A 26634-nucleotide genomic window follows, 5' to 3' on the forward strand; every position below is an offset into this window, starting at 1 on the left:
TGGAAGACTTTGCAAAATGACAAAGGAGACACGTCTCAAACAGTGCAAGCCTAGTAGAAATGTGTATTGGTGAAGATCCCAATGCATGGACTCCCTCTAACACATTTTAAAAAAAAATACAGACTGACACTGAACATTGAAGAGAATGCTGAAATTGTCCTAGAAGACTTTAATTGAAAATCTACTGTAGCATTGAAATGAGAGATGTTAACATTTTTAAAAGCTAAATGTTAAACAGTAATGACTGTGTTGCATGAGGGAGGGGATAAGAATTGGTAATTCATGTGTTGTTGACTAGTATTTTATTAAAGAGGATATGTCTTTTTACAAGGATTTCTGCAAAGCATTCAATGTGGACTTGAACTGTGGAAAAACACTGCAGTTCATTTGGATAGCACTTTATTTTCCCCCTTCTGCTTTCAAACATGGATTGTGTTTGGAGACATTTTGAGCTGAATAATGTAGTGAGCAACTTAATATGATAAATTAAAGCTGCTTTTATATTCCATTTAATTCTATCAGCTCTTATTGCATGGATCTCATGCAGCCATAATCCGCCCAGGTCAACACAATTTTAAGAAAATTAGTTTTCCAGCAACTGCCTGAGCAAATCTGGTAAATTAGTGCTTCCAGCAGTGCAAGAATGAGCACTAAAGTACTGTAAAAGCAGCTTGTGTCACAAGAAATGTATTGGCTCACATGCATCAAATTTTTGTAGCAATATGGTAAATTAGCCAAACCTGTACCATAGATATGTTTCTAATAAATTTAAGATCTTGAGTCTTCCTGTGTCCTATTTCAATACAATGTGCAATAACCTTAAACTGCTTTCCCACTGTTTTAATACAGATTCTGGGAGCATTTGATGTTTAAATTGTTTTCTGTAGCCCAGTGCCATCCTCGTAGAGTTAATTTTACCTGAATCTACAAGTCTGCCCCCAGCCTATATGATTTAGCAGCGTAAATGTTGGGAGCCTAACTCCTGAACACTAGGGTATCAAAATCTGTATTAAAGGAACAGTACAACAGCATCTTCACAATGAAATATATTAAGCCCCTCCAATGGCTCAGCTAGGTAGTTGGTCACTGTTTACCATTTAAGTCCTAGAGCCCAGGTTTGAGACTCGTGTTGAGCTGATCTCAGTTGGAATGGCAGTAAGGGTTTTATAGTTGTCTTAGGTGCCTCGTGGTTAGGAAAAGGAACATTTTCCAGGGTTCCTAATCCAGAATCCAGCTCAGTTGTGGTCGTGACTTAAACATAAATAATAGCTATGTGGGTGAGGTGCCAGAGGTACTGCCAGGAAACATACTCTAGCATTGAGTCAATGCCTGTCTGCCTTTTCCCCTCAAACTCCTGTTTGGCTATCAGGCAGCCAGTTCCTGCCTTAAAGCATTTTGTGTGACTGAACTCTTCTTGTACCATCTTAATTACCATACTATTTTATAAACAAATAGTGCCTCTCAAGTTCATTGCTTATACAATAAATGATTTGCTGTCTTTCTCAGAAGTGAATTTTTAACTGAGTTTGGAGCTAAAATGAAGAAGCTACATTTGAGATGGACAGTAGCCTATTATCAGAAAGCTAATAATTCAAATTGATCTTTGTTAGGTTAAATCATTTCAAATAAAATACTTTCCCCCAATGGAAAATAGTTAGATAAGTAGTTAATGTTGCCTAAAGTAAGCTTTTAGAATTCAATCTCCAATTTGTTTCAAAGTAGTCAAAGAAAATAAAAGGGGTGAATTTCTGCCGGGGTTCTCCTGCTCATCTACCATAACTTCGGTGGAAGAGCTGCAGAAACCCTGGGGGTGGGGGGGGGGGGGGGGAAGAGGGAAACATGATTTACACCATTTTTAGAGTCATAGAGTTATACGGCACGGATAGAGGCCCTTCGGCCCATCGTGTCTGCGCCGGCCATCAAGCCCTGTCTACTCTAATCCCACATTCCAGCATTTGGTCCGTAGCCTTGTATGCTATGGCATTTCAAGTGCTCATCCAAATGCTTCTTGAATGTTGTGAGGGTTCCTGCCTCCACAACCCTTTCAGGCAGTGAGTTCCAGACTCCAACCACCCTCTGGGTGAAAAAGTTCTTTCTCAAATCCCCTCTAAACCTCCCGCCTTTTACCTTGAATCTATGTCCCCTTGTTTTCTGGAGTTTCCATGGCTCTTCCAAGTGGGTGAATCCTTGTGAATGTTCACCCCCCCCCCCCCCCCAAAACAAAACTGTCAATTCGTCATAAGAGGATGGGAGATGCCCTTCTACTTAAACTGAGTGAAAACCTACTAAATTACTGCTGGGAATTTCTGCTAAATACACATTATCAGAATGTGGTGGCAATTGCCTTCAACTGTTCTGAGGGAGAAATAGCCAATTGACACTCAGACTTTTGAGACCAGCTGAGACCTTGAAGTAAAAACTTTAATGAAGCTATTAAAGGATGCAGAAGAAAGAACTTGCATTTGTGTAGCATCTTTCACATTTTTGCTATGTCCCAGAGCACTTCACAGCTAGTGAATTACTTTTAAAGTCACTTGTTATGCAGGCAAAGGTGGAAACCAGTATGCACCTAGCAAGGTCCTGCAAACAGAAAATAATCAGTTGATCTGCTTTAGCAGTGTTGATTGAGGGATGTATGTTGGCCAGGACCCTGGAGGACTCCCCTTTAAATAATGCCATCGAGTCTATCATTTATTTCCTAGTACATGTATTGTTTTATTAATTTCCTCGAGTTCAAAAGTATAAGTTTTATGCTGTTTCTATGTTTTGATACAAAAAGAATTAACTAGCAAAATTCTGTCAGCAAATTTTGCATTTCTTGGAAAGTGGATGGGGTGTCACAAAACATTATTTACCTTTTAAAGAAAAAGTAATTTTTGTAATAAAGGACTGATAAAATGGGGACAGGGCTTATCAACAGCAAGTTCTCTGCTTTTGGCCAGCCTTACTGTCAGTCATTTAAAAAAAAATCACTCAAGATCATTAACCCAGGAATATCCTCAAAATAATGGTTTATATTTTTAATCCAAAAATGTATTCAATTACCTCACGCATCTAGGTTTTTGACTGCAAGGGCTTAGGTTTTAGAAAGTACTGATGTATTCATTCAACTCGAGACAAACCTTCATGTCTGAAGCCAAAATGAAAAGTGGGGGGTCCAGCTGTATTTTATATGGGCAACTGCTCGGGATGAAGAAAGGTATTTACAGAAAAATAATTCAACTAGGAAAAGCAGACTGAAATACTGAGCAGACACATTCAACTTTTCCACTGAGAAAATTAATCCTCATAGAATTTCCATGGGAGTTCTTCGGCAGGAGATTTGGCAGCACCCCAGAGAAACACACATCTAAAAATGGCAGTTCATGCCATTGCTCTGAGGGTTCTACTAATCTCCCATTGAAATTACAGCAGGAGAAACCTGTGGAAATTCAAGGCCAATATTTCTAGAAAGCACATCTGTGCAACCTGTTTGTCTCTGCTTCTGAAGAAGCAGTTCATAATTGATTTAAGAAATTAGTAATACTTTAAATGTGTCAATTTGCCTCTGAGTTAGGAACTTGTGGGTTCAAGTCCCTCTGGATTTGAGCATATAATTTAGTGCAGTATTAAACGAGTGCTGCATTTTCACAAGTGTCATCGTTCAGATGAGATGTTAAACTGGGACGCTCTTTGTCTGCTCAAGTGGATGTAAAAGATCCCATTGCATAACTCAAAGAAGAGCAGTGAGTTTTCATTGTGCCCTAGAAACATTCCTCTCTCCACCTACACCACCAAAAAACAGATTCTCTGGTCATTCATTCATTTGCTGTTTGTGATTATTAATCCCTGTTGGTGTGGCTATGTTGTGTACAAACTGGGTGCTGTGCTTGCCCAGATATAAACTAACTGCACTTCAGAAAATATTCCATTGGTTGTAAAGCACTTTGTGATATCTTGAGGACATGATAATCAGGTGCAAGTTCCTTTCTAAATAGTTAAATTTACCTGAAACAAATTTGAACATTCATCATCCAACTTTTTGAGGGAATCAGTTTGGATAACAAAGGAGCTCTGAAATCCAGTTGCACAATGACGAAAGAGGGCATACTCCTTACAGTGAGAGAATCCTACTGATGTGGGGTGGGAAATTGTGTGTGAATGTACATGCTGAAACTGGAATCTTCCGTTGGCAGCTTGATAGCTTTGGTGTAAAGTATGAACTTCAAGCTGAGACTTTTGAAAGAGGCTGGGCCTTTTGGTAAAAGTCTTAATGAAGATACTCAAAGACAAAAGATAATCTGGAAGGATATTTAATCATGTTATTTTGGAATATGTAATTTTATGTTTATTATGTTAGCTATTTTAAGTTTGTAGACATGAGGGGGGAAATTGTTAAATAAAAACATTTTCTCAAGTGTTTTGAGCAGTTTGGTTCATTTGGTATACCTTTCTGAGAAATTTACATTTGATCAAATTGCAATAAATTCAAATCAACATAATAGTATCTTAGTATGTTACAGCACAGAAGGAGGCCATTTGGCCCATCATGCCTGTGCTGGCTCTTTGAAAGAGTGATCCAATTAGTCCCACTCCCCTGCTCTTTCCCCATAACCCTGTAATTTTTTTCCCTTTTGAAAGTTACTATTGAATCTGCTTCCACCACTCTTTCAAACAGTGCATTCCAGATCATAACAACTCTGTTTAAAAAAAAAAGTTTCCTCAGGTCGCCTCTGGTTCTTTTGCTAATCACCTTAAATCTGTGTCCTCTGGTTACCGACCCTTCTGCTGCTGGAAACAGTGTCTCCTTATTTACTCTATCATAAACTGTTCATGATTTTGAACACCTCTATCAAATCTCCTCTTAACCTTCTCTGCTGTAAGGAGGACAACCCCAGCTTCTCCAGTCTCTCCACATAATTGAAGTCCCTCATCTCTGGTACCATTCTAGTAAATCTCCTCTGCACTGTCTCTAAGGCCTTGACATCCTTCCTAAAGTGTGAACAGACTTCAGAAGAAAATAGACAGACTGGTGAAATGGGCAGATACATGGCGGATGAAATTTAACGCAGAGAAGTGTGAAGTGATACATTTTGGTAGGAAAAATGAGGAGAGGCAATATAAACTAAATGGTACAGTTTTAAAGTGGGTACAGGAACAGAGCGACATGAACACAGTGCTCCAGCTGAGGCCTAACCAGTGTTTTATAAAGGTTTAGCATAACTGCCTTGCTTTTGTACTCTGTACCTCTATTAATAAAGTCCAGGATCCCATATGCTTTTTTAACAGCCTTCTCAACTTGTCCTGCCACATTCAAAGATTTGTGTTTGTGCACCCGCTGTCGCTCTGTTCCTGTACCCACTTTAAAGCTGTACCATTTAGTTTATATTGCCTCTCCTCATTTTTCCTACCAAAATGTATCACTTCACACTTCTCTGCGTTAAATTTCATCTGCCATGTGTCTGCCCATTTCACCAGTCTGTCTATTTTCTTAAGTCTGTTACTGTCCTCCACATTATTTACTACATTCCCGAGTTTCGTGTTCTGTGCAGACTTTGAAATTATACCCTCTATAACAAAGTCCAGGTCTTTAATATATATCAAAAAGAGCAATGGTCCTAATACCGACCCCTGGAGAACACCACTGTTTACTTCCCTCCAGTCTGAAAAACAACCGTTCACCACCACTATGTCTTTTGTCCCTTAGCCAATTTTATATCCACGCTGCCACTGTCCCTTCAATCCCATGGGCTTTAATTTTGTGTACAAGTCTATGATGTGATACTTTATCAAATGCCTTTTGAAAGTCTATATACACAACATTAACCACACTATCCTCATCAACACCCTCCATTCCTTCATCAAAAAACTCAATCAAGTTAGTCAAACATGATTTCCCTTTTACAAATCCATGCTGACTTTTATTAGCCCATACTTTTCCAAGTGCCAATTAATTTTGTCCAGGATTATTGCCTCTAAAAGTTTCCTACCACTGACATTAGGCTGACTGGCCTGTAATTGCCGGGTTTATCCCTCTCCCCTTTTTTGAATAGGGGTGTGACATTTGCAATCCTCCAGTCCTCTAGCACCGCCCCCATCTCGAAGGAAGATTGTGGCCAGAGCCTCTGCAATTTCTACCTTAACAGCATAGGCCTTACTGGCGATACAAACATATGAATTCGCCCTCGAGCCTGCTCTGCCATTTGATAAGATCATGGCTGATCTGATTGTGACCTCAACCTACTTTCCCGACTACCTACGATAACCTTTGACTCCCTTGTTAATCAAGAATCTATCGAACTCAGCCTTCAAAATATTCAATGACCCGGCCTCCTCTCTGGGGAACGAAGTTCCACAGACTCACGACCCTCTGAGAGAAAAATATTCTTCTCGTCTCCGTCTTAAATGGGAGATCCCTTATTTTTAAACTGTGGCCCCGAGTTCTAGTCTCTCCTACAAGGGGAAAACATCCTCTCAGCATCTACCCGTTCTAGTCCCCTCAGGATCTTACATGTTTCAATAAGATCACCTCTCATTCTTCTAAACTCCAGTGTATACAGGCCCAACTTGTCCAACCTTTCCTCATAAGATGACCCCCTCATCCCAGGAATCAATCGAGTGAACCTTCTCTGAACCGCCTCCAAAGCAATTATATCCTTTCTTTAAATAAGGAGACCAAAACTGCACAAAGTATTCTAGATGTAGTCTCACCAATGCCCTGTACAACTGTAGCAAAACATCTCTACTTTTATATTCCATTCCCCTTGCAATAAATGACTACATTCCGTTTGCCTTCCTAATCACTTGCTGTACCTGCATACTAACTTTTTGTGATTCATGTACAAGGACACCCAGATCCCATTGTACCTCAGAGTTCTGCAATCTCCATTTAAATAATATACTGCTTTCCTATTCCTCCTGCCAAAGTGGACAAGTTCACATTTTCCCACATTATAATCCATCTGCCAAATTTTTGCCCACTCACTTAACCTATCTATAATCCCTTTGCAGACTCCTTGGGCTCCATTTTAGCACCCGCTATCGGGTGCGTTCCTGGCGGGGGGGCTCCGAAAATTGGGGAATCCTGGAGCGGGTTCGGAGCCCGGCTCCAACCCGCCCACTTCCGGGTTCCCCACAGACGCGCCGATGTGCGCGCGCAGCCCCCGCATGTGGGACTCCTGCAGGCAATTAAAGCCAGCGGGGTGCCACTTGAGAGTATTTACCTTGCTATTTCAGATCATTAACAGACCTGATTAAGGGAATATGTCAGGAGGGGTGGGATTTTAGAAACAACTGGGACTGTTTCCCATACTGGGGGAAACACTCCCAGTTGAAATGGACATGTTGCAGCAATCAGCCTGTGGCAGCTGGAAAGGTCCATTTGACAGGTGGTGGGGGGAGACCCTCACTCATTGCAGGAGGCCACTCTGACACTTGGGACAAAGTTTGGCCTCCACCACCCTCCTCCTGACAATCAAATTCACCAACTTGCACACTTACCCCAGGGTCCAGAGACATGTACCTACCTTGCGGACCCCCTCAGATGTACATCTTCCAGATGGGGGCCGCCGTAGCTGCAGTCATGACCTCCTCGAAGGGCGAACAGCATCACCAGCCTCGCCGGCCACCTCTGACACGTGGAGCTCCACAACACAGTGCTGTGACACATCCACCTGCACAGCAGGAGGAAGGGCAACCGCAGAGAGAGATGCGACGCAGGGGGCACTACCCTCGCCACAGGGTCCACAGACCGAGGCTCACCTTCCTGGACCTCTCTGAGCAGCAGTGCACACGGAGGCTCAGAGTCACTCGACATGTAGTCGTGAACATCTGCAGCCTCCTTCATGCCGAGCTGCTCCCGGCTGGCCCGAGCACCATCTTCCTACCTGTCGCTGTCAAAGTCACCACTGCCCTCAACAACTTCTCCTCCGCATCCTTCCAGGGTGCCACCGGGGACATCGCCGACGTCTCTCAGTCATCTGCACAAAAGAGCCCTGCAAATACACCTACACCCACTTTGCAGTGACACAATGGGTGGCATCAGGTGTTGGTCTTCATTGTGATCCTCAGGAAAGGGCATTATTGCACAAACCAGACAAGATTCACAAAGACGTGGCAGTAGTGGTGCCAATATAATATGTGATGACAGTTGATCAGAAATTAAATATAAGTAAAAACCATGACAAACCCTCAAACACCTTTGTGCATCCCCTTCATGCTCACAACACGTTTGCCTGACGCTTCCTACTGCACATATGTGATGCATGCCCTGTGGCTGCAGCACAGGTAGTGGCAGGTTGATTGAGGCTGACTGTGAAAGAGATGCATGAGAGGGTGAATATGAGATAGAGCCAGGAGATTGTATGAGGATTGGGTTGAGTGGTAGTGGCAGGATGAGTACTGGCGAGGTGAGTAAGTGCAGGTAAGATGAGGATGAGGTTTGAGTGGGTGTGAGGGGTGATGTGACAGAGTAGTGTTGGCAGTGCAGAAGGAGATGTGGGGTGTGGGCGGTGATGTGGCAGACGGAGTGTAGGGGAATGAGTAAGTGTACTCACTTTGGGTGACCTACTTAGGTCATTGCAGCGCCTCCTGCACTGTATGCAGGTGGGCGATATGTTGGTGGTGCAGGTGACCTCCTCTGCCACCTTGAGCCAGGCCTTCCTGATGGCAGAGGCAGGCCGCTTCCTCCCGCCCGCCGGGGGGAAGATCTCTGTCCTCCCCCTCCTCCTCACCCCATCTAATGATACCTGGAGTGAGGCATCATTAAACCTGGGAGCAACCTTCCCCCTAGGCTGCTGCATGCTGTATTTTTTCCTATTTGTTGCAGCATCTGTCAGTGGAGGACTGCCCCTTTAAATAGAGCTCCTCCAGCTTACAGAGCTTACTGCGCATGCGCAGTCCGCCCGACGCGCAGGTCAGCAGTGGGGAACCCGGAAGACCAGGTAAGTGGATCCAATTAGGCTGCGATCGCGCGCGGGGCAGACTGATTTCGCCGGGCGCATTGCCCACGCGCCCAATAGCCGCCCCGCAGCAAACCCGTAGCCCTGGCAATATCGAGCCCCTTATGTCCTCTTCACAACTTACTTTCCTACCTACCTTTGTGTCATCAGCAAATTTAGCAACCATACATTCGATCCCTTCATCCAAGTCATTGATATAGATTGTAAATAGTTGAGGCCCAAGCACTGATCCCTGTGGCACTGCACTCGTTACATCTTGCCAACCTGAAAATGAACATTTATGCCTACTCTCTGTTTCCTGTTAGCCAACCAATCCTTTATCCATGCTAATATATTACCCCTTACACCATGAGCTCTTATTTTGTATAGTAGCCTTTGATGTGGCACCTTGTCAAAAGCCTTCTGGGAATCCAAGTACACCACATCCACAGGATCCCCTTTATCCACGTTGCTTGTTACTTTCTCAAAGAACTCTAATAAATTAGTCAAAAATGATTTCCCTTTCACAAAGCTGTTTTGACTCTGCCTGATTGCATTGAGATTTTCTAAGTGCCCTGCTATAACCTCCTTCATAATAGATTCTAGCATTTTCCCTATGACAAATATTAAGCTAACTGGCCTGTAGTTTCCTGCTTTCTGTCTCCCTCCTTTCTTGAATAGAGGAGTTACATTCGCTATTTTCCAATCTGACGGGACCCTTCCAGAATCTAAGGAATTTTGGAAAATTAATACCAATGCATCCATTATCTCTGCAGCCACTTCTTTTAAGACCCTAGGATGAAGTCCATCAGGACCTGGGGACTTGTCAGCTTTTAGTTCTAATATTTTTTTCAAAACCCTTTCCCTGATGATTGTAAATGTTTTCGGTTCCTTCCTCCCTTTCACCTCTTGATTCACAATTATTTCTGGCATGTTATTTGTATCCTTTACAGTGAAGACGGACGCAAAATATCTTTTCAATTCATCTGCCATTTCTTAATTCTCCATTATTAATTCCCCAGACTCACTCTCTAGAGGACCAACGCTCACTTTACTTATTCTTCTCCTTTTTAAGTACCTGTAGAAACTCTTACTATCTGTTTTTATATTTCTAGCTAGCTTTCTCTTGTACTCTAATTTCTCCCTCCTTATTATTCTTTTAGTCATTCTTTGCTGTTTTTTATATTCTGACCAATCTTCTGACCTGCCACTAATCTTCGTGGAATTGTATGCTTTTTCTTTCAATTTGATACTATCTTTAACTTCCTTAGTTAGCCACGGATGGTACATCCTTCCCCTAGAGTCTTTCTCACTGGAATGTATCTTTGCTGAGTGTTATGAAATATCTCATTAAATGTCTGCCACTGAATCTCTGCTGACCTATCCCTTAACCTAATTTCCCAGTTCACTTTAGCCAGCTCTGTCTTCATGCCCTCATAATTGCCCTTATTTAAGTTTAAAACACTAGTCTTGGACTTACTTTTCTCTCCCTCAAACTGAATGCAAAATTCAATCATATTGTGATCACTGCTACCTAGAGGCTCCTTTACAATGAGGTCATTAATTAATCCTGTCTCATTACACAATACCACATCTAGAATAGCCTACTCTCTGGCTGGCTCTAGATCGCGCTGCTCTAAGAAACTGTCCCGAAAGCACTCTATGAACTCATCTACCAGGCTACCTTTGCCAATCAGATTCTTCCAATCTATATGTAGATTAAAATCACCCATGATTATCGCTGTTCTTTTGTCACAAGCCCCCATTATTTCTTCCTGTAAAACCCTGTCCTACATTGTGGTTACTGTTAGGGGGCCTATAAACTACTCCCACAAGTGACTTCTTGCCTTTACTATTTCTTATCTCTACCCAAATTGATTCTACATCTTGGTCTTTAGTACCAAGGTCATTTCTCTCTGTTATACTCATGTCATCCTTAATTAACAGAGTTACCCCACCACCTTTTCCTAGCTTCCTGTCCTTCCGAAATATCAAGTACCTTTGAATATTCAGGTTCCAGCCTTTGTCATCTTGCAACCATGTCTTTGTAATGGCTATCAGATCATACATGTTTATTTCTATTTGAGATGTCAATTCATCCATTTTGTTACGAATGCTACATGCATTCAGATACAAAGCCTTTAGTGCAGTCTTTTTACTATTTTTGCAACCTCAAGCCTTATCTGCTGGTGCACACTTAAGTTTGCATGCTCTGTCCCTTCCTGCCACTCTCTGATCATTTCCCTTATTGCTATCTTGCCTTGTCTTCTTTCTTTAATTTATCACATCTTCCCTTACTTGATCCCTCACCCCCACTATTTAGTTTAAAGCCCTCTCTACCGCCCTAGTTATACGATTCACCAGAACACTGGCCCCAGCACAGTTCAGATGAAGCCCGCCCCAACGGTACAGCTCCCACTTTCCCCAGTATTGGTGACAGTGCCCCATGAATCAAAACCCATTTCTCCCACACCAATCTTTGAGCCATAAATTTAACTCTCTAATCTTATTTACCCTATGCCAATTTGCTCGTGGCTCAGGTAATAATCCAGAGATTATTACCTTTGAGGTTATGCTTTTTAATTTAGCCCCTAGCTGCTCATACTCCCTAAGCAGAACCTCTTCCCTCGTCCTACCTAAGTCGTTGGTACCTACGTGGACCACAACAACTGGATCCTCCCCCTTCCACTGCAAGTTCCTCTCTAGCCCAGAGCAGATGTGCTGAACCCTGACACCGGGCAGGCAACTCAACCTTCTGGACTCTCGTTCTCAGCTGCAGAGAACTGTGTCTATCCCACTGACTATACTGTCCCCTACTACCACTACATTCCTACTAACTCCCCCTGCTTGAATGGCTTCCTGTACCATGGTGCCACAGTCAGTTGGTCATTCACCCTGTAGCCCCTGCTTTCATCCATACAGGCTGCAAGCATCTCAAACCTGTTGGACAATTGCAAAGGCTGAGGCTCCTCCACTTCTACCTTCTCGATCACAGTCACACCCTCCTGTCCCTGACCACTGACCAATTTAGACAACCTTATCCTAAGGGGTGTGACCGCCTCCTGGAACCGAATGTCTAGGTATTTTCTCCCCCTCCCTGATGTGTCGCAGTGTCTGCAGCTCAACCTCCCGTTCAATGACTCTGAGCCGAAGCTCCTCAAGCCGCAGACACTTACTGCAGACGTGTTTGCCCTGAGTCACACTGGCATCCAGGACCTCCCACATTCTGCTGGTAGCAGCCGCTTAGGGATAAGTCGCTAGACGACGGCATTTAATAAATTTGCATTTCAGCCAATGAACTACAAGAAACTTGCCGGTGAGAAATTTACAATTGCAAGAATGACATCAAAAGAGGCTGAACCCTTCTAAATATAAAGAAAAAGACTTGCATTTATATAACGACTGTCACAACTTTGGGATGCCCCAAAGCCTTTTACAACCAACGAAGTACACATCAAATATAATACACATAAATATAAATATCAAATACAAGATATTTTATAGTTAAGTTTGGTTATGTTATTTTCTCCTTGGAACATGTTGCTCATGCTTCTGACTCCTTCCTCTTCCTTTGTTCCATAACCTCATCATGCTTATCAAATTATTAATAGCCTACCACCACTCACGCCTACCCACACCAACTGTTAAGGTTCACGTATGAATAATGGTTAACTTGAGCAAGATATCGGAGGACTTGAACCCTATCCTAACAAAGATTCACCACCTTCAGAAGAGATGGGGAGAAATTAATGGTGGTAAACCTCACCCAAGCAGCCATTATTCATTTATGAGTAGACAGTCAATGAGAATGGGGAGCATCACAGCCAAGCCTGTTCCTATCATGTTTATGCATGCATGTTTAGCAGAAGGGATCACTGGATAGTGATCAGGAGCACTATTCTATTTCCCTTTTATACCGCAGTATGCTGAGGCCAATTATAGGGTCCCTTCCACTGCCCCAGGTGAGAATAGTTAAATCAGCACTGTCGGGGTATCAAACCTGAGTGGTCTGAGCCATCAGACCAGGAATTAACTTTTGAATTGGGGGGGGTGGTGGGGGGGAAACATTTCTTTTTACTTTGCTCTCCAAAAATAAGAAAATTGTGTGATCGCTAATTTAATGCAATTACTTTGCTCTCCAAAAATAAGAAAATTGTGTGATCGCTAATTTAATGCAATTATGATATGGAACATTAATAGTCCCAATATATCATTAACATAAATGGAGTTGGCATCACATCTCCTTCACTGTAAACTACAAGAATAATTTATACTTTTGCAATATAGATATGTAATTTGTGTACCAGTACTAATTTGAATCTGCTAATGCTATCCAACTTCTACTTTCCAGCCAGTAAAAGTAATGAGACCCTTATTACTTAGCAGTTATATGATCAAATCCATTGATTATTGTTTCTCCTCTCTCTCTCTCTCTGATCTTTCTCCCTTCTTCTAAAAACATTAGTTGCTACTCTGGACACGGTTCCACATGCTCCTGACGCATGAACCATCAACATTACGTATCAAATGCCTTCAACTATGTTTTTTGGTTGGAAAATAATGCATTAGTGGGGGACAGAGAAGGTGATTAGAAAAAACGTGTTTTTGAAAACGTAGAATATTTTCCATCCTAGCCTAGATTTTCCACTTTTGACATAGTTTATGCCAGAATAACTAGTAGTGGGATTTAGACCGAGAGGTAAGTGTGCTGTTTGCACACAGTTTTCCATGGTCAGCTCATTAGCATAAGAACATAACAAATAGGAGTAGGAGTAGGCCATACAGCCTCTCGAGCCTGCTGCGCCATTCACTCAGATCACAGCTGATCTTCGACCTCAACTCCACTTTCCTACCCAATCCCCATCTATCCATCTCAGCTTTGAATATACTCAACTACTCAGCATCCACAGCCCTCTGTGGTAGAGAATTCCAAAGATTCACAACCCTCTTGAGTGAAGAAATTCCTCTTCATCTCAGTCTTAAAAGGCTGACCCCTTATCCTTCGACTATGCCCCCCTAATTCTAGACTCTCCAGCCAGGGAAACAACCTTGTGGAAGTGAAAATTATATTGAAGTGAAATTTAAAGCAATGAGGACAATTAAACAGGGGTGACAAAAATTCTGAAAGCTTTTGAAGAGTCTCAAAAGGCATCACAACCCATTGTCAGCAATTGCTAAGGTTGGAGAAGCAAGGAACTAAGAAGTGAGAGTCAAACATGAAGGAAAAGGAAACCCAAGGTGCAAGCATGAGTCTGCAAACAAGTGATGGAGCAGTCCAGCAGCTGACTCCCTGTTTGATGGCTATTAAAGTGGAGGTAATGCTGCATTAGGTGCTTGTGAGGCGGATGGCCCTCTATGCCATTCTACGGCACCATCCCCGTGGATCAACATTGCTGCGTACCTGCAAGGAAGTGAAGCCAGGTTTCAGGCCACAACTTACCATTACTGTCACTAAATTTACCAACCTATGCCGCATGGCAGCTGCAGGGATCAATGGAGCAGATGGCACATCTCTGAATCTGCCTCTCTGCTGACCCAGATCCTAAGAAGAAAGTTCCCCATTGCCATTGCCAAGTAAGTGTTCCAGGGTCTGCAGAAATAGTAGATGGCACCTTGGAGAATGTGACCAATCTGGCTGTGCTGGCAATTGGTCACCTTGGCATGCCTTCTTTCATGCAGTGCTACCGAAGGCATAACCTAATGTGATTCGGGTGCTTCTGCAGAAACATCCAAAATTATGATTAGTCAATTATTCACATATCTTAGTAATACCATTGGGTCTGGTGTCCCAGCATCCTTTGGGAAGAAGAGCCTCCATTAGAAAGAAAGAAAGAAATAACTTGCATTTATACAGCACCTTTCACAACCTCAGGATCTCCTAAAGCGGCTCACAAGCAATGAAACATATCAGCACTAATTGTTGCTGAAGCAAGGTATAGTTCACCTCTGTCTGCAGATGCGATTGTTCAGGTACCGGTTGGTGGGCACAAAGCTTTTCTTGTGAAGCCTGTGCCAGCAGGAAAATAATTAAGAAAATTGGTTGAGAAATATGACCATAGAGGTTTTCAGCATTATAGTTTGTTGCATTGGAGGCCATTTGGCCCATTGTGTCTTCTGTTCCAAATATTTAACTTTAATAGATGCAGTGTTTTCTCCCTTAACTCCCTGTGGCAAAGCATTGCATGCTCCATCAACTCTTTGTGTAAAGAAATTTCACCTAATCTCTTTCCTCACTCTCTTGGTGACAATCTTAAATTAATGACCCCTTGTCAAAGGAAATAGTTTTTTCTCTTTCAAAATCCTTAATAATCTTAAAAGCCTCTAATAAATCTCCTAGACTTCTCTGCTCCAGTGAATATGGCTAAAATACACCTACTTTAATATTACTGTGTCCTTTTCATGACCTCTGTATACTTGACACAGCCTAGCAACCCTGAACATCCATTTCTCATGGGCATGATTAAAATCTGAAGTCCTGCACGTGCCCAAATTAATACATAAATGAAGCACTCATCCATTTCAGGCACTTGCACCACTGCTGACCAAGCCACTGGAAACTGTTTGGGCACAAAGTGAGCAAAGTTCCTCATGTCAGGACTTAGGCCTATTTGCTGCTCCTAGTCACTCATTTTACACCACGCGAACAAGTAGCCAGGAGCAGAAAATCTAGGCAGCTGAATTTTTCCTTACATCTTTTTTTTGACACGTTAACGTTTGTTGTATTATAGTTTTAGGTCCAGATTTATGCACTAAACAATGGCCGTGTTGTATAACTGGCCCATAAAAACAAGCAAGGTCCAAGGCTCGATTCCCACTCTGCTGAGTTAGCCGATCTCAGCTGAGGTGCTGACTTTAACCCTCTTGGACAAGGAGAAGGAAAAATCATACCGGGTTCCTGATCTGATGGTTTTTGAGTGATCCCTGCTGGTAGTGCTTCAGTGTAGACACAAGGACAGGACTGTGAGCTCTGCTGTGATGGCCCTCATAATCAAACAGCCTGCCAGCACTCCCAGTCCAGGCTCATTACTTGAAGAATGACCACTTTGATGAGTTACTGGAGTGCTGCTGTCAGCCACAGAGCATTACCCTAACTTAAGTCACTACCCTTTCAGAGACGTCAATGTTTGGGCAATAAATCACTGTTCCACTTCTTGCACTCAGTGTCAGTATCAAGCATTCCCAGGTCAGGTATTGCATGGATTAGATGTAAAGGCAAACCTCCCTCTACTCAATCAATTGGTCAACTTTAATTGAATATTGTCCATTGGTGAAAGGTGGTTGCTAAGGGAACATTGGAGATGGGGATTTCCTCTTCCTCAGTGTGCTAGTGAAAGGAAAACAGCTTTTAAGAATTTAAACAAACTCAACCTGGTGGAGCATAACCTGTGAGTAGCTGAGCTGTCCAGAGCAGAAAAGGCCCTGGCTTGATCCCAGATCTGTGCTGAGTTAGTTGAACTCAGTGTGTATGGTGGTACGGGTGCACTAATTACCTCAGCAGCCCTGGGTTAGGGAGGAGAGATCAGGCAAAGTTTCCACTCCTGGCTGCTGGCCAATGACTACGACTAGTAGTGCATGTGAGTGGCCATTCGGGACAAAATAAGTCTTGGCTGTGATGGCTTCCCATGATCGAATAGCCTGCGGACACGGTCCAGGTTCACATTTGAATAATGATTGCTTGGGTGAGGTACTAGAGGGCGATGTGGACCTGAACCCCAGCAAGGATTCAACTACTTTAGGAGAAAAAAATGGTGAGAAAAGAGAAAAGAATTCTCAAAAATAAATCTTTAACATGCAGCATGATTCTGTTACGCCCATGTAAGGAGTTTTAAGTGGGTGTTCTCATGGGACTGTGGTATAACATGAGATAAAGATGATATAGTGTTTACATTTCCCCTCGTGAGGATGGCCTTACAACTCAGTTGAGGGGCTAGATATAGTATATAGCTCCTGATAATAGTATGCTCTGTTTTTCACAGTGTGGGCATAATGGATTTTAGCCATAATGGTTACAGCCTACTGTATTAACCAGAAGGCTGAATTGTGTTCAATCGGCTGCTCTCCTGGGAGCGTGAGAGAAATGTTAGCATTTCTTTTTCCCACAGAAAGTTAGTCCAAAAATAATATTGAATGAAAGTAGATAGATTAAGAAAAAACTGAAACCAATAAATGTAAATGGTCCATATGGATGTAACAAATTGATGCTGAATTTTGCAGTCAGGCTCCAACTGATAATGTTTGACGTTACGTTTTGGCGAGCTTATGTTAAGGGTGGGGGATGTTATTGTTGGGGAATGGCAGTTTTCCTCAATTGATACCAAGTGTTACCAGGTTAGATGTGGCGGAAACATCCCATTGCTAAAAGAACAGAAAATGCTGGAAATGCAAATTAAATCAGTTAATACCTAAAAGGGTATAGTTGAACAGTGGTTATAGTATTGGACGAGTAATCAAGAGGTTATAAGTTCAAATCCTATCATAGTAAGTTGTGAAATTGAATTCAATAAATCTGGTAATTTGTGGGCTGGTGCTACAAAGAGTGCTGGATTGTTGTAAGAATTTAACTGGTTCACTTAAAGCCCCTGAGGGAAGGGAACCTGCCACTCCTACTTCCATTTGACTCCAATCCCACACTATGGGCTCGATGTTAGCAGGGCTGTGGGTTTGCGGCGGGGGGGGGCTATTGGGCGCGGGGGTAACGCGCCCGGTGAAATTAGTCTGCCCCCCGCGCGATCGCAGCCCAATTGGATCCACTTACCTTGTCTTCCGGGTTCCCCACTGCTGATCTGCGCGTCAGGCGGGCTGCGCATGCGCAGTAAGATCTGTCAGCTGGAGGAACTCTATTTAAAGGGGCAGTCCTCCACTGACAGATGCTGCAACAAATAGAAAAAATTACAGCATGGAGCAGCCCAGCGGGAAGGCTGCTCCCAGTTTAATGATGCCTCACTCCAGGTATCATTAGATGGGGTGAGGAGGAGGGGGAGGACAGAGATCTTCCCCCCGGCGGGCGGGAGGAAGCGGCCTGCCTCTGCCACCAGGAAGGCCTGGCTCGAGGTGGCAGAGGAGGTTACCAGCACCACCAACATATCGCACACCTGCATACAGTGCAGGAGGCGCTCCAATGACCTCAGTAGGTCAGTCAAAGTGAGTACACTTACTCATTCCCCTACACTCCATCTGCCACATCACCGCCCCCACCCCACATCTCCTTCTGCACTGCCAACACTACTCTGTCACATCACCCCTCATACCCACTCAAACCTCATCCTCATCTTACCTGCACTTACTCACCTCGCCAGTACTCATCCCGCCACTACCACTCAACCCAATCCTCATACAATCTCATGGCTCTATCTCATACTCACCCTCTCATGCATCTCTTTCACAGTCAGCCTCACTCGACCTGCCACTACCTATGCTGCAGCCACAGGGCATGCATCACATATGTGCAGTAGGCAGTGTAAGGCAAACGTGTCGTGAGCATGAAGGGGATGCACAAGGGTGTTTGAGGGTTTGTCATGGTTGTTACTTATATTGAGTTTCTGACTAACTCACATTACATATTATATTGGCACCACTACTGCCACGTCTTTGCGAATCTTGTCTGGTTTGTGCAATAACGCCCTTTCCTGAGAATCACTATGAAGACCCACAACTGATGCCACCCATTGTGTCACTGCAGAGTGGGTGTAGGTGTATTTGCAGGGCTCTTTTGTGCAGACGACTGAGAGATGTCGGCGATGTCCCCAGTGGCACCCTGGAAGGATGCGGAGGAGAAGTTGTTGAGGGCAGTGGTGACTTTGACAGCGACAGGTAAGAAGATGGTGCTCGGGCCGACCGGGAGCAGCTCGGCATGAAGGAGGCTGCAGATGTCCACGACTACATGTCGAGTGACTCTGAGCCTCCGTGTGCACTGCTGCTCAGAGAGGTCCAGGAAGCTGAGCCTCGGTCTGTGGACCCTGTGGCGAGGGTAGTGCCCTCTGCGACGCATCTCTCTCTGCGGTTGCCCTCCCTCCTGCTGTACAGGTGGATGTGTCACAGCACTCTGTTGTGGAGCTCCATGTGTCAGAGGTGGACGGCGTGGCCGGCGAGGCTGGTGATGCTGTTCGCCCTCCGAGGAGGTCATGACTGCAGCTACGGTGGCCCCCATCCGGAAGATGTACATCTGAGGGGGTCCGCAAGGTAGGTACATGTCTCTGGACCCCGGGGTAAGTGTGAAAGTTGGTGAATTTGATTGTCAGGAGGAGGGTGGTGGAGGCCAAACTTTGTCCCAAGTGACAGAGTTGCCTCCTGCAATGAGTGAGGGTCTCCCCCCTCCAACCTGTCAAATGGACCTTTGCAGCTGCCACAGGCTGACAGCTGCAACAGGTCCATTTCAACTGGGAGTGTTTCCCACAGTATGGGAAACAGTCCCAGTTGTCAATAAAATCCCACCCCTCCTCACATATTCACTTATTCAGGTCTGTTAATGACCTGAAAGACCAAGGTAAATACTGTTAAGTGGAACCCCGCTGGCTTTAATTGCCTGCGGGATTCCCACATGCGGGGGCTGCGCGCGCACGTCGGCGCGTCTGTGGGGAACCCGGAAGTGGGCGGGTTGAAGCCGGGCTCCGAACCCACTCCGGGATTCCCCAATTTTCGGAGCCCCCCCACCAGGAACGCACCCGATAGCGGGCGCTAAAATGAAGCCCTATGTGTTTGACTCTCAATGCCTTCTGAAGTGACCTAACTAGCCACTTAGTTGTAAAAACAATTGTTAGGAGAAGGCCCACCAATATTTGAGGTTTTTTTTCTCTGTGTCAATAAACTTTGTTCCTATTTGTCACTTGCAAGTTCGGTGCTGCACAAAGCCTATAACTCCCCCATTCCCAAGTACACTCTGTTTTCCACAGTGTGGACATAATGGATTTTAACCACAATGGTTACAACCTAATGTATTAACCAGAAGGCTGAATGCTGCCGAGTTACCCCTTAACTCACTACAACCCAGAGCCGCTCAGACCAGTGGGCTTGATTATGATTGTTCTGTCCACCTCTATAACACCAGTGATATGTAGCTGGACTGGAATCTTCCACGGGGGTTTCTGGTACATAAATCAGATCCTATTTTTTGATTAATTTTCTTCCCTCTCCTCCTCCTAAATATGTTAACTACTTACTGGGGGTTGGTTCCATTTGTATCAGTCGCCCTCCAGTAGTTTGCCCAAGTAGCCATTGTTCATGGTGTGAGCTTTGATAGGAAATGTCATCACAGCCTGATCTTATCCTTGCCTAACATTCGCATGCATGCTTCCACATCTATACCTATGATCCTTATCCTGCAGTCATGGTTTAACTTAAAATAGTGCTATCCCTTTCTATTTGACATTCCCCTGCACTGCCTCCAGTGTTTGGATGTTTCCCTTGTGCCTTGGTGACTAGAATGGAACACAATACTCAAGGTGTAATTTCAGTTTCAGAATAAGGACCTCAGATTTGTACTTTAAACTTTGGCAATATAGCTGACCATGCTGTTAGCTCTGTGGATTGCTGTTGCACAATGACCCGACATGCTGGGAGTGAAATTAGTCAAAACAGGCAATAGCAACTTCAATGGAAAAGTAAATCAGGCGAGGTGTAAAATGGGCAGCCGATTTACTGTCGCTTGTTTTGCACTACTGCCCAAAACCGATTTCACCTCCCCTAAGTGTTGAGTCAATAATCACTCCCAGACCTCTTTGGCCTCTCCCTGGCTAATTCACAGCCATTCATTGAGTAAATGCATATCTCGTTCTTTCTTCTCTTGCTCTTACATCCATATTAAATTTAATCTGCTATATTTAATCTTGGGAGCCTTATTTCACGTTTATACCAAGAACATGAGCTGCTGCAGTCGTATTCTGTATCAACTCAACATTTATACACTAAACACCATCGCCAAAGCTTCATTCAATTTTTCTGCCTGTGAAATGCACTGCTGATCATTGTTGCCCAGAAATCTGTCTCTTGTATTCAAAAGATTAAATGTAGAATTAGAAAGAAAAGAAAGAGCTTGAATGTCAATAGTACCTTATCGCACTTCTCAGGATGCCCCAAAGCGCTTCACGTACAATGGATTACTTAGCAACAGTATTTCAATGTGGTTAGCGGTTGAAGCAGAATTGCTGGAGCTTTCAATTGCAATAGTCTGTGTGAAATTTGTGACTTCCCTTTGGTGCCCTTCTAATCCTTTATGTGCCACTAGAGGCAGATTTGTAAGATGCCTACCCTTGTTACATTTGAGCTGGTAATACACAGAGAGACAAAAAATATCTGAGGGCCCAGCACTGTGCCTTAATCCCAATCTTACATGATCATTTCCCTGCTTAAGCAGTGTAACACTTTAATTTCCCACAAAGGATGTCATTGTGGCCTCTTAAATTGATACCAATTTATGAGCAATTTTGTGCTAGGAACTAGGTTGAGGCCAGCCCAAACACATTTTGTTTGGAACCCTCACATTCAGGTCTTATAAGTGAAAGGATAAACTCTAATCCGCTGTGCACCGCCCTGCCCACTTAGATATCTGCCCAAACTCATTTCACGTGGGACTCTTTCAACCTACAGGCAGAAAAAACTCTTTGGGCTGGATATGAACTAAGAGACACTTGTGGCCATCAGTGCCCCGTTCAAGACCCAAATATGGCAAAATAAGAATAATATCTTTTTTTGTTTTGAATTAAAATACTTTGGTGAGAATGGATGACTCTTGGCTTGATATGATTGCTACACAATCATGAATCCCTGAAGATTTCACGAGATTGCTGTTTAAAAATATTTCTATTGATATAAAAAACACGTCAGCATTAACAATGCTACCTTGTACTAGTTTTGATATTTTTTTTAAAGGAGTTTAACTGTTAGTTGTGCTGATCCTTTTAGAAAAAGCTCTGTGTGTAAATCACTTTGTGTTTCATACAATAAAATCAGTGCTATGTTTCGACCCAACAGCCTTATTTTATTTGCCAGATAGTTGTGTGCACCCCCCTCAGGGAAGTCAGCCAGGAGTTGTCGCTCCTGACTCCGTGTGTGAACATTCCCCCAACCTCCCCTCCCTCCACAGGTTGAAGAGCCTGCCCACACTTACTGTCTAGGCCCACACACACACATGAGAAAGGGGCCATTTTGGTGAGGAAATAGAGGGGCTGCCAGTTCCCACGGCAAGTTGCCCAGCAAGAAAAACTGGAAACTCACAGCTGATCCGTTCAGCATCTGAAAAACAAAAAGATGGGTTAATATTTCAAGTGTAAATCCTTCATCAGAACTCATCCGAGACATTGACAGAATCTGAGACAGCGAGTTGTTACAATCTGGAATGCACTGCCTGAAAGGTTGGTGGAAGCAGATTCAATAGTAACTTTCAAAATGGGGTATTGGATATATACTTGAAAAGGAAAAAATTGCAGAACTATGGGGAAAGAGCAGGGGAGTGAAACTAATCGGATAGCTCTTTCAAAAAGCCAGCACACACACGATGGGCCAAATGGCCTCCTGTGCTGTACGATTCTATAATTAATCTGTCTTTTCTCTTTTCAGGTGCTGATTGACCTGCTGTATATTTCTCATGGGTTCCGATCCTCAGGATAAGAGAAACTCAGAGTGAAAAAAATCCTTTGCTTTATTTTAAAAGATCCGTTATGGGTTCTATGTGGCTAAGTGGCTGATTAAATTGCAAAAATGTTTACTGATTGCGCTACAGGTAAACAAACTGAAAAGAACAAAGTACGTTCTGATTTTAAACAGTTTGGTAGAAGAAATTAACCAAGGTACATACATCAGTTACTGATCCACATACAGAATATCCTAAAAGAAATAAGTGGTTATACTCCTCCAATCCTTGCCTCTTGCACATCACCGATTTTAATCGCTCCACCATTGGCGGCCATGCCTTCAACTGCCTAGGCCCTAAGCTCTGGAATTCCCTCCCTAAACCTCTCCGCCTCTCTACCTCTCCTCCTTTAACACGCTCCTCAAAACCTACTTCTTTGACCAAGCTTTTGGTCACCTGTCCTAATATCTCCTTATGTGGCTCAGAGTCAAATTTTGTTTGTTAACGTTCCTGTGAAGCGGCTTGGGATGTTTTACTACGTTAAAGGTGCTATATAAATGCGAGTTTTTTTTTTTTGTATTTTTTTTGTTGTTGTTGTTGATGCGTTCAGAGTGGTTGAGTTGTTGGTATGTCCAGTTACTTGCAGCTTAAGGTAAATATTTGGATCTGTCATGTTCCAGGGTTTTTCAGATTCAGTGTAGTACTGTAGGAGTGCTACACTAGTGGAGGTGATGCCTTTTGGATATGATGTTAAACCCATCTGCCCTCTCAGGTGGACATAAAAAAGATCCCATGGCACTATTCAAGGAAGAACATGGGAGTTTTCCTGGTGCGCTGGCCAATATTTATCCCTCAACAAGCATCACTAAAAAAACCCAGATTATTTGATCATTTCTCTCATTGTTTGTGGGACCTTGCTGTGCGCAAATTAGCTACCGCTTTTTCCTACATTACAACAATGGCTACACTTCAGAAATACTTAATTGGGTGTGAAGTACTTTGGGATGTCCTAAGGTCATGAAAGACGCTATATATATGAAAGTTATTTCTTCCTTTCTTTGACCATTTTTACATTGAATGGTCAGAAAAGAGTTGGGTTTTAAAAGCAAAATGTATTCACACCAGTTTAAAAAATGTACTGGAATGAATTGTTTCCTCATAGACCAAAAACAATGAACAATTTGTTAGCTTGTTTCGGTATTTGATAAACATCTCGCTCCACTGTGTTGGGAAGTCCCTGGTCTCTGGCATAGGCCATTCTGCCTTTGAACACAGGGAGATAAAATAGGGACAGAAACACATGCTGACAGTCAGGTTTTGAAACATAAAGCTGCTAGGGCAGGTTTTGGCTCAGACTCAGCAGGTTAGAATGTAGTGGATAGTTAAAAGTTATTTTGTTTTAAGTAAAACATGATGTTGTATGTGTTATTACGCAAAGACAAGTTATACTCATTGAATTAATGCCAGAGTCTAACTTCTAAGCTGACTGTAGAAGCCTTGTTTTCCACTGATTTTTTAATCTAATATTTGAGTCCATAATCTCAGCTGACACTACAGAACAATAGTGAGGCAGTGCTGCATTGTCAGAGGTACCATCCTTTGGATGAGATGTTAAGTTGAGGGCCCAGCTGTGTGTTCAGTTGAGAGTTAAACCTAGATAAATGGTGCGAAGAGATCAAATGGGTTGAAAGGCTTCCTTCATCCAATCTATATAAAATGTCACCTTTTAATTGCAGCAAGTCCAGCAACGCCTCGATTTTAAAATTCTCATCTTTGTTTTCAAATCCCTCCCTGGCCTCGCCCCTCCCTATCTCTGTTACCTCCTTCAGCCCTACAACCGTTCAAGATCTCTGCGCTCCTCCAATTCTGGCCTCCTGCGCATCCCTGATTTTCATTGCTCCATCATTGGTGGTCGTGCCTTTGTCTGTCTAGGCCGTAAGTTCTAGAATTCCCTCTCTATACCTCTCCGCCTCTCTACGTCGCTCCTCCTCCTTTAAGATGCTCCTTAAAATCTATCTTTATGACCAATATTTTGATCACCTAATATCTCATGTGGCTCGGTGTCAAGTTTTGTTTGATAACACTCTTGTGAAGCATCCTGGGACGTTTTACTATGTTAAAGGCGGTATATAAACGCAAGTTGTTGTTGTTATTAACGTTATTTTCTTTCTCAGTTATGGGAAATGATAATAATTTCTCATTCCATTTAAATGATGCATTAATGAGGTTCCCCAATGGGTCAGTGGCTAAATGCTTTGCCTAGCATGGTGCTGAGCCATGTAGACCTGAAAGGTCCCAGCTTCGATCTTAGGCCTGTCCTGAATTCACATCTCAGCCAGGCGGCAGTGAGCCTGTTACAATTGTCCTCAGTATCCCATTCTTGATCACTATCCGGTGACTTGGGTGAGGACAGAATTGGATTAAAGAGATTAATGACTCCATTAGAACAGCAGAAGGAAGAATTTGATACGAGCTCGATACGGCAATATGTGTTTTCAAGGTTACATCGTGAACCGCCATTTCTATCCCTTTAGTCTTTGGACTCACGCAAGAAGAATGGTCACTTTGGTGTAGTACCAGAGGGACCAATGGACTGGCACCTTTAGCTGGGGGATGGAGCAAAACTGGGGGAAGGGAGAAAGATGTAATCGCAATATTGTGATGTATTGCTAAATACTAATAATTGCAAAATTAACTTGCTGAAAAAATTCAAAGAAAGTTAGAAGCTTCGTAACCTTCACAAGGTCATTTTTACTGCTTTCAAAACACTAAAAAAATGTAATGGGAATTTCCATGTTTGAAATCAGTGCCGGCCTTTTTTTATGAGCCCTATAAAATGCTTCACAAGTTACAGTTTATGTACACGCACACATTGTAAATCAAGGCACAGATGTATTTAGTGATAACTTGGTCATATACCTGTCACACAGCAACAGAAAGTGCCTTGTGCACTGTTTACAGCAATAAAGGCATTTGACCACATTTTCAGCTTGTCTGAGCATCAAGCAAGGAGAAGTGCCAAGTTTTTCTTTCTTAGATACTATGGGGGTGAAATTCGACTTAGGCGGGGATGCAAAACGGGCGATATTGCATTGGCCACCAGTTATGTGTCCCAACCGATATTCAGTTCCCGATCTCAATGGTACTGAATATCGGGCAGGTCGTATTCCCAATGTATTCCCGCCCAATGCCATTTTAACTCGTTAAAAACACTGTTTAGGCGGGCAGCCCATCCCAAGCAGGCAGGGGCCTATTTAAGATGTCGCGGCCCGATGATGTCATCAGCACCGCAACGTGATTTTAACTAGAAAAGTCGGGTGGTTCGCAAGGCGCCAAAGCTAGGAGGCAGCAGAGTGACCAGAAGAGGCCACGGTAAGATTTTATTATGTCTGTGAGGAGTCCTTGAGGGATATGATGAACTATAGTGCTACTCCCAGCACCGCAAGGAATTCTTCAGCCTCCCTAGCCTCAGCCTTCTCTGTCCCTCCCAGCACCGACATCTGTCTAGAAACCCCCTTCCTCAGCACTAACTTTATGCCGGAGACCATTCCCTTGGGTGCCTGTGACGTCTGGGTCCTGCGCAAATTTCACCTACCGCCCGCTGGCCTTGACGTCATTTCTGCTGGCTTCGGGCAGAAGACAGTTCAGAGCAATTTAAATGAGTTAAAATGGCCCACACCTGTTGCTCAACTCTCCGTTAGGGTTTCCTACCTGTCCCGAAAGCATCCCGAGTATCAGCCTGTCACACCTGTGCTGTCTCACTGAAAGAGCTAACCACTTAGTCCCATGCCCCTGTAGGGGTAGATTTTCAACTTGCCACCTTGGCGCTAACCTGGCGTTGTGGATTGGCCACCCATTATGGAAACTGCCTGATTTTCATTTCCATCGAAGTCAATGTTTCTTTTTCAAATATTTATTCACTTCCCTTTTTGAAGCAATTATGGATTTTGCTTCCACCGTTGTTTCCGGTAGAATATTCCATGTCCTAACAATCTCTGCATAAAAAAAAATTCTAACCTCTCCTTATGTTCTTTCTTGTCTCTTTTTCTACTCCTTTTAAGTTTTTCCATTTAGAGTATAAATTTTCTCATTCTCCTCCCAAAATGCTTCACCTCACATTAAATTTCATTTGACATCTATCTGCCCAATCTA

General features: G+C 43.4%; 1 long non-coding RNA gene across 3 annotated transcripts in view; it reads left to right on the forward strand.

The window, feature by feature from the left end:
* LOC137311296 (uncharacterized) overlaps positions 1–25497 on the forward strand; it is an 81288-nt gene extending 55791 nt beyond the window's left edge. For all 3 annotated transcript variants that reach the window (XR_010960289.1, XR_010960292.1, XR_010960291.1), the window contains exon 4: positions 22470–25497. This is a non-coding gene — a long non-coding RNA (uncharacterized lncRNA). The remainder of the gene's footprint in view (positions 1–22469) is intronic.
* The last annotated feature ends 1137 nt before the right edge of the window (positions 25498–26634 follow it).

Source organism: Heptranchias perlo, chromosome 3, assembly GCF_035084215.1.
Source record: "Heptranchias perlo isolate sHepPer1 chromosome 3, sHepPer1.hap1, whole genome shotgun sequence".
Classification (NCBI taxonomy): domain Eukaryota; kingdom Metazoa; phylum Chordata; class Chondrichthyes; order Hexanchiformes; family Hexanchidae; genus Heptranchias; species Heptranchias perlo.